The sequence below is a fragment of the Echinops telfairi genome, unplaced genomic scaffold (assembly GCF_000313985.2).
Source record: "Echinops telfairi isolate 266 unplaced genomic scaffold, ASM31398v2 ScPeMD7_7407;HRSCAF=8445, whole genome shotgun sequence".
NCBI lineage: Eukaryota > Metazoa > Chordata > Mammalia > Afrosoricida > Tenrecidae > Echinops > Echinops telfairi.
The window spans coordinates 4,386,746-4,395,768 of record NW_022111307.1 but is presented as its reverse complement, the minus strand read 5'-3'; positions in this window follow the sequence as shown (position 1 = coordinate 4,395,768).

Below are 9,023 nucleotides of genomic sequence, written 5' to 3'. Positions count from 1 at the left end.
TATATATATATATGGATTTTTTTTAGTTCACACTTAATCGTAGTCCTAGTCTGAGAACAAATAGTTCTAATGACTCAGCCCTACTTCATATTTGCCCTCATGAAGAGTTCTCCAAAGATATGAGTTGCTATAGCGAAGTGTGGAGAAGAAACCAGGTGGTGCCTGGCTAGCACGGAGAATAGTGTCTGAAGTCTTAAAGGATTTTCTTAAAACAAGCAGCCCTCTAAGTGAGACTAAGTCCACATCAAAGAAGCACACCAGCCTATGTGATCCAAGGATTGTCAATATTAAAATCCAGGACTAGAGGAGAGAACTGTGTTAGACTTAAATTCTGAGCACCCAGTTTGCAGAAGGCTATGGATTTTTAACTGGCCCAGCAGATCCCCTTGGAAAGCATCATATTGATTTAACCTTTTTGGAAAACACCCTAATAAGAAAGACTAAGAGAAGTGTGTTACTGAGTAAGCCTTTCTGCAGTCATCCACTATGACAGAGATGTGGTTGGAATAACCCAGGCATGTATGAACTGGTATCCTAGTAGCAATGCTTTTTGACTTACCCTCACACTGCTGAAAGCCCAAATGTAGGGAGTCTAACAGAAGATTCTGCTTAAAACTGAGACCTTGAAAGGCTACATGTGCAGACCTTGCAAGGTTCATACAGGATCAACCTGCAACTCAGAAGGGGAGAAAAGTCAAATGTGTCTTGTTTCCACCTTGGTGCTTGGTAGGAGGGTTGAAAAGTTCTCCTGTGAAAATTAATTATGAAAAGTCAGTCCTAGAGTTATATTTTGACCCTGATTCATATGCAGTTAAAAAACCCTCAAGCACCATATTTAATTTTAAATGGCTGTAGGTTGGTGGTAATCCAATTAACTGGTAGAAACAAATGCACGTTTTTTTCTAGAGAAAAGCAAATGATATCTTGAACAGGTCTAAAAAATAATGCTGCAAAAAAATTACAGAGAAAGAAAAAGAGAAAAGAAGAGAAGAGGAGGGCAGGGGGTGGGGGCAGGGAGAGAGAGAGTGAGAACAAGGTAACATCAATTGGAAACAGAAGAAACAAAACCACAAAATCAATCTGCAAAGACACCAAATTTGGGTGATCGGTCTCAGAAAATATAATTACTGTTTAATAGGTTTAAAGAAATGAGTCTTGCAATACAAATAAGAAACAAGAAGCTATAAAGATTTGATGCAATTTTAAAAATCAAATAAATGAACTCTTAGAAGGAAATCTATTATAATTAAAATTAAAAACTCAGTGGATGGATTAAACACAGCTACACAGGTGATTAATGAGCTGGAAGACAATCCACATACACTAGTCAAGATACAGCAAAAATTCAGAATAATTGTTTTGTCTCCTAGTGCTACTGGAGCACCATACCACAACTTGAGTGTCTTTAAAGAACAAAAATCTGCTTTCTCACATTTCAAGAGGCTGGAAATCCAAACTCAGGGTGTGCCTTTAAGAGTAGGTCCTTCCTGATTGGCACTTGAGGCACTTGGTGCTCTTTGGTTTCTGACTTCCGTGTGTGTGTGTGTGTGTGTGTGTGTGTGTGTGTGTGTGTGTGTAAGTCTATTCTCTTCTTTTGATAACTCAGCAAGTGACTAATGTTAGTGCCCACCCTACTCTGGTCTGAACTCATTAACATCTATTAAGACCTTATTTCCCAATAGGGTTCTCTTTGTAGGGACCGCTGCTACCAACACTAGTTGCTGCTGAGTGGATCCCAAACTCATGGCAACAATGTGTGTCAGAGAGCATTGTACGCCACAGGGTTTGCAGTGACTTTTTGGTTTGGGGGGTTTGGGTTTTTGTTTTTGAAATAGATTGATAATTCTTCCTTCTGCGAGTAGACTTGAACCACCAGTCTTTCAGGTGGCAGTCAAAAACATTAACTGTTTGCACCACCCATGACTCCATTACAGTGGGGGGAGGGGTGCGAGTAGAATTTCAACACATATGTTGGGGGTGAGGGGTAGAGAACACACCTTAATCCATAACCGTAGTGAAAAAATCTGAAAACAAACTTAATAGGCATTTAAAGTAGGATATGAACATTGAAAAATATCTCAGAAACTCTAGAAAGAGAAAGTAAAGAGAACAGAATGGGGCAATCTTGGAAAGTAGGGTGGCTGAGAATTTTCTTGAAAGACATCAAGTTCCAGATGCTCGATGTATCTCAAGCAGGATGAAATTACAAAGAAATTCATACAAAGATAGTTTATGGTGAAACTGCAGGACAATGAGGAAAACAGAAGATCTTATTTAGCAAGCAATAGTCCGTCTTCACGCACACAGACACACGCAAAGAGGAACATTAGATTATATGCTGAGAAATGGCAAGGAGAAAGACATGCCCGATCTACACTGGTTATTCTCCTGCTCCACAACTGCCCAAGCTGATGGCCACAAATCAGAGCTCACATGTACCTCCACCTTTCTCCTTCTCTTACCCTATTCTGACACCAACCATTCCTTCCACGATTCTCTCCTCTGCTGGTTTGATACTCCGTTGTAATGGGTTTATTTGTTAATCTCTGTTGACCAGAGAAACAAAGTCATACACGCTCAAAGGTGTATAAGAAAGAGCTTTATATGAAGAGTAATTGTACATTAAGAAAGCATTTCAGCCCAGTGCAGATCAAGTCCCTAAATCCGATATTAGCCCATATGTCCGATACCAATCTATAAAGTCCTCTTCAGATTCATGAAACACATGCAATGACACTGAATGCAGCAAGATCACAGACCAGTGGGTGGGAAGTCTTGTGGATTCGGTGGCATTGTAAGCATCTCAGCGCTGGCAGGGGTCTCCATGTGGCTACTCCAGTTCTGAGGCTCTGGCTGCCATCAGCCTGTCTCCATGTGGCTTGTCAATGAGGATGTCTCACAAGGACTGAGCCTAGAGAGAGTGTCTCCCGCCACCAAGGAGGAAATACAGGAGTTCTCAGAATCCTCAGGAGAAGGCCATGCCCATACAGAGGCCTCATTGGCTATATCCTGATTGACAGGCTAGACTCCACCCCTTCCCTCTTAATCCTCTCAAATTGACACCAGATTATGTAACTACCACAGTTTATAAGGAAGATTAACTGGCTACCATAAGGATCAGAACACATTCAGGGAACAGTCTTATCTGCAGTAATACCTCTTCACAACAGGGGTCCAGTCTATCTTTCTGGTCCTCCATCTCTCAGCCATGTGGTCCCTGTCTTGCCCCAGTGGAGCCCTGGTGGTGTAGTGGTTACAGGTTTGGCCATGGTCTACAAGGTTAGCAGTTCAAAACCCCCTGCAGATCTGCTGGAGAAAAACATGGCTTTCCACCCTCATCTAGAGTTACAGTCTCAGTAACTCCCGGGCACTTCTACCCTGTGCTATAGGGTCACTGTGAGTCAGCATGGACTCGATCGCAATGAGTTTGGTTTGGGGTTGGTCTCACCCCAGACTGAATCTGTCAGGGCGGGGACCACGTTTTACTCATTTCCATAGCCTCACACGATATTCAGTGGTCACAGAGTGTCAATCCATGCTTACTTGATGAATCGAAGCAGGCCCACAGTGACCAAAGCCCGATGCAGGCTCCACATAGATCTCCGGGTATCTGTGAGTGCAGATGCTGCTGCAATAAACTGGGATGCTGGAGGCCAGATCACACCAAAGTCAGGACCCTAAGCACCCAAACTAACCCCCCTGAGGTGATGTCACCCTAGAGGAGCGAGCATAACTGCTCCACAGGGCTTCAGAGACTCAGACTTTCAGTGAATCGATGGCCGCATCTCTCTGCTGAGGAGTGGCTGGTGGCTCAAGACACGGCCCTTTCAGCTTGCAGGATGAGTGTAAAACCCTCCTATCCATATGAGGATTGGTGACAGCTCCTGGCCTCCTTCCCTTGTGCCGCTGTAACAGAAACAGCACGGAGTGTGGCTCTAAAGAACAGCCGTGTGTTTCCTCACAGCTCATATCAGCACCCTGACCATGTGGCTTCCTGCCTGTGGTTAGCCCCAGATCGTCCCTGATCATGTGTTGATTGCTTTCTGTAACATGTCAGAAATTATGCGGTTCAGGGCTCGCATACACGGATATGACCTCATTAACATAACAGCATCCACAGGTATCGCCATTAGGATTCCAAGGGATTGTCAAGCACAATTCAATCCAAACTGTGCCAGAATTCCACCTGGACTTTCAGCAGTGACTAGAGCTTTAGAGAGGTCAGTGGGTATGAAATTTGCAAGTAGAGAATTAAGGCTCAGGGAACCAATGTAATGCATCCAGGTGACTCAGAGGCAGATCTCTGACAGATAATCGCATAGGCTTGCTTGTGTGGCTGTGTTGTTAAACCCTATGTACAATGAGCAAAATGCCTCTCAGTCCTGCATGGCTGTTAGAACTGTTGCTATGTTTAAGTCCATGGTTGCGGGCACCGTGTCAGTCCATCTCCGTAAGGGTCTTCCTCACGTTCTCTGCCCCTCTACTTTACCAAGTATGATGCACTTTTCCAGGGACTGGTCTCTCCCAACAACATGTCTAAATGAACACTCTGACTGTACTTATGCCAAAGCAGATCTGTGTGTGCCTCTGACGGCCCGCGGTACTTCCAGCATTCTTAACCAGCACCGTAATGCACGTGCACCCGCTATCCTTTCCTCTTTCATACTCACCGTCCAGCTGTCACGAGCACAAGGCCATTGAACATACCATCGCTTCATCTGCAAAGGGACACCATTGCCCTTCAACACTTTAAAGAAGTCGTATATAGCAGATTTGCCCAATCCAATAAGTAATTGGATTTCATGATTGCTTCTTCTATTAGCACTGATTTTGGAGCCAAGCAAAATGAAATCCTGGACACGTCTTTCTTTTCTCTGTTTATATGATGTTGTCTCCGTTGTGAGTATTTTTGTTATCTTTACATTGAGGTGTTACATATTATGGCTTCTGGCCTCAAGGGAAAGATAAGAAAACTGTAAAAGTGATCATAATGTCAAGATAACAAGAGGTATTACATACTAAGGCTTCTACCACTTGTCTGTCAGTTTGTGGTTTGTGGGTTGCTGTTGTGCTAGAAGCTATGTCACTGGTATTTCAAATGCCAGCAGGGTTACCCAACATGACCAGATTTCAGAGGAGCCAAGAACGGACAACTCAGAACAAGGACTTGACTCCCACTTCAGAAAAAGAAACTGCTGAAAACCGTATGTGTCGCTCCAAAGCATCGTCAGATGCTGGAGACTTAAACCAAGGAAGCAGAACATTGTCCGATGTTGCAGGAAGATTGGCCCTCACTTGACATGTGACTGAAGAGAAGCTGATTGCTTGGAGGGGAGTTAATCATGGTGACGTGAATCAGGTACACCTGTGATACTGGAGCCTTGGGGATCTTCATTTGCTGATGGGATGCGACTCAAGGTAAGGAGAAACAGCTGGGAAAATCCTTTAATGTTCAGAAACTGGAATGTGCGAAATGTGAATTTAGGAAATTTGAAAGTGGTCCAAAATGAAATGGAATGCATAAAGAGTGATATCCTACGCAGTATTGAGCTGAAACGGACTGGTATTGGCCATTTTGAATCAGAAAATTGCATGATTTACTATGCCAGGAATAAAATAATCCAGAGGAATGGTGTAGCATTCATTGTCAGAAAGGATCTTGCTAAATCCATCATGAAGTACAATGCTATCTGTGATATGAGTATATCTACCCAACTTCTAGGAAATATAATCAATGCAATTATTATTCAAATTTACACATCAACCACAAAAGCTAGTGATAAAGAAACTGAAGAATTCTACCAACAACTTCAGTCAGAAATTGATCAAACACTCAAGCAAGTTGCAGTAATAATTACTGGTGATGCAAAAGTTGAAAATAAAGAAAGAGTAGTTGTAAGTTGTAAAATATGGACTTGGTGATAAAAATGAAACTGGAGATCTCATGATACTTTTTTCCCCAAAACAAACGACTTGTTCATAGCAAACAACTTTTTTCAACAAAACCAAAGGCAACCATGCACAAGGATGTCCCCAGATAGACTCCCCAGAGATCAGATTGACTACATCTGTGGGAGTAAAAGATGGAGACATTCCAGCAACTACACCAGGCCAGAGCTGACGGTGGAACAGATCTTCAATTGCTCACATGCATGTTCAGGATAAAGCTGAAGAAAATGTAAACAAATCCACAGTAGCCAAACTATGACCTTCGGTCCATCCCACCTGAATTTTGAGAACACTTCAAGAACAGACTTGACGCTTGAACACTAATGACAGAAGGCCTGATGAGCTGTGGGAGGACCGTCTTGCAGGAAGAAGCAAAAATCATTTCAAAAACCAGGAAAGATAGAAAGGATGCAAGTGGTTATCAGAAGGACTCCAAAATTTGCTGTTAATGGGTGAGCAGCTAAAATAAATGGAAGAAAGGATGATGTCAGAGTTAAATAGCAAATGTCAAAGGCCAGATGGAGAACACAAAGCCAAATATGATAATAAAGTGTGCAAAGACCTAGAATTAGAAAACCGAAAAGGTAAGAACACATTAGCACACCTGAAACTAAAAGAACTCAAGAAAAAAGTTTAGCCTCGAGTTGCAAACGTGAAAGATTCTATGGGCAAGATATTCAATGATTCAGGAAGCATCAAGAGACGGTAGTAAGAATACATAAAGTCACGGTACCAAAAATAAGTAATGGGCATTCTACTGTCTCAGGAGGTAGCATAAGAGCAAGACCCAATGGTGCTGAAGGAAGAAGTGCGTGCTGCACTGAATACATTAGCCCCAAACAAGGTGTGTTAGTCTGGGTACTTTAGAGAAACAAAGTCACAGAAACTCATGTATAAGAGAGAGTTTTATATAAAGGCTAAGTGCGCATCAAGAAAACATCCCAACCCAGTGCTGCCCAAGCCCACAAGTCCAACATTAACCTTACGTCCAACACCAATCCGCAAAGTCCTCCTCCATCTCACAAAACAGACACAACAATGCTGACTGCAGGAGGAAAGCCAAGTCAGTGAATGTGTAAGCATCTCAGCGTTGGCAAGGGTCTCTGCACAGCTGCTCCAGCACCCAGGGCTGCATCCGGGTAGGTCCATGTGGCTTCTCCTTGGGGATGTCTTGCAGGAAGTGAGCCTTGACAACTAAAGTAGGGAACTGGCTAAGTCAGCTGCACCCTGGTCCGACCATCAGAAAGCAAGAGACCGGAGAACTAGAAAGGCGAGGCTCACTGAGCCATTTATCCCTCCGCCCTTCAATTAACCCCACATGTGTTTATTGGCCAGGTTGGCACAATAAACTAACTACCTCACCAGGCCCCAGGAATTGATTGAATACCCATTGAAATGTTTCAGCAAGCTGAAGAAGCACTGGAAGCACTCACTCATCTATTCCAGGAAATTTGGAAGACAGTTAACTTGGTCAACTGATTGGAAGAGTTCCATATGTGTGCCCATTCCAAAGAAAGGTGACCCAATAGAATGCTCAAACTATACAACACTATGAGGGATATTGCATGCAAGCAAATTTTGCTTAAGATCATTCAGCAAAGTCTGTAGCAGTACATTGACAGGAAACTGCCAGCATTCAGGCCAGATTCAGAAGAGGCTGTGACACAAGGGATATCATTGCTGATGTCAGAGGGATCTTGGCTCAAAGCAGAGAAGACCATAAAGACGTTTACTTGTGTTTCCTTGACTGTGCAGAGGCATTGAATTGGGTGGGTGATAATAAACTGGGGGTAATCTTGAGAAGAATGGGAACTCCAGAACACTTCACTGTGTTCACTCTGAGCTTGCACATGGATCAAGAGACAGTTGTGTGGACAGATGAAGGGAATACTGCATGGCTTAAAACCAGGAATGTGTGCATCAGGGTCGTAGCCTCTCACTGTATTTTGTTCCACATGTGTGCTGAGAAAATCGTCAGAGATGCTGGCTTATATGAAGCAGACTTGTGGTGTCAGGCCTGGAGAAAGGCTTTTTAACGACGCACCACATGCAGATGGCACAGCCTTACTTGCTGAAAGTGAAGGTCAAGGATTCCAGCCCTCAGTACTGACTACAATTCAAGGTAAAGAAGGCAAAAATCCTCACAACTGGACCATAGGTAACATCCTGATCAACTGAGAAAAGGTTAAAGTTGTCAAGGAATTTGTCTTGCTTGGATCCACAACCAATGCTCAGGAAGAGCAGTCAAGAGCTCAAAAGACATATTGCAACAGACAGGTCTGCTGTACAGAATCTCTCTAGAGTGTTGAAAAGTAAGGCTGTTAATTTGAGGACTAAGGTTCGCCTGCCCAAGCCATGGTATTCACCATTCCATCATATACGTGTGAAAGTTGGACACTGGATAAGGAAGACCGAAGAGGCCTGGATGCATTTGAATTATGCTGGAGAAGAATATTGAAAGTACCATGGACTCCTAAAAGGACAGACCCACCTGTGTTGGAAGAATTACAGCAAAAATGCTACTTACAGACCAGGATGGCAAGACTTCATCTTACATGCTTTGGACATATTGCCACGAGAGACCAGTCCATGGAGAAGGACATCGTGTTTGATAGAGTGGAGAGGCAGTGAAGGAGGGGAAGGCCGGCAATGAGATGGATGGACACAGTGGCTGCATCGATGGGCTTGAGCTTAGGAGCATTTGTGAGGATGGGGCAGAGCACGCAGTTTCTGTTCTGTTGTGCCTGCGATCACGATGGATCAGAGTCCACTCACTGGCACCTAACAACAACCGCGTCCTCAGCCTTCAGTCTCTGATCTCATCAGCAAGGGCCTCCAGTCCGCCGCACTTTCAACGACATGTTGTTTGTGAGCCTTCCTCCAATCCTGATGCCGTGGTCTTCTGCATTTGGTCAAACTTCTTGAATTATGTGCTCAGCATACAGACAGACTAAGTAGAAGGAGAAAATAGAACTGTGATGCACACTTTTCCTGATTTGAGACCATGCAATGTTCCCTTGCTGTTTGAGTCACTGCCTCTTCATGTGTGTACAGGCTCCACACGAGCACGTGGA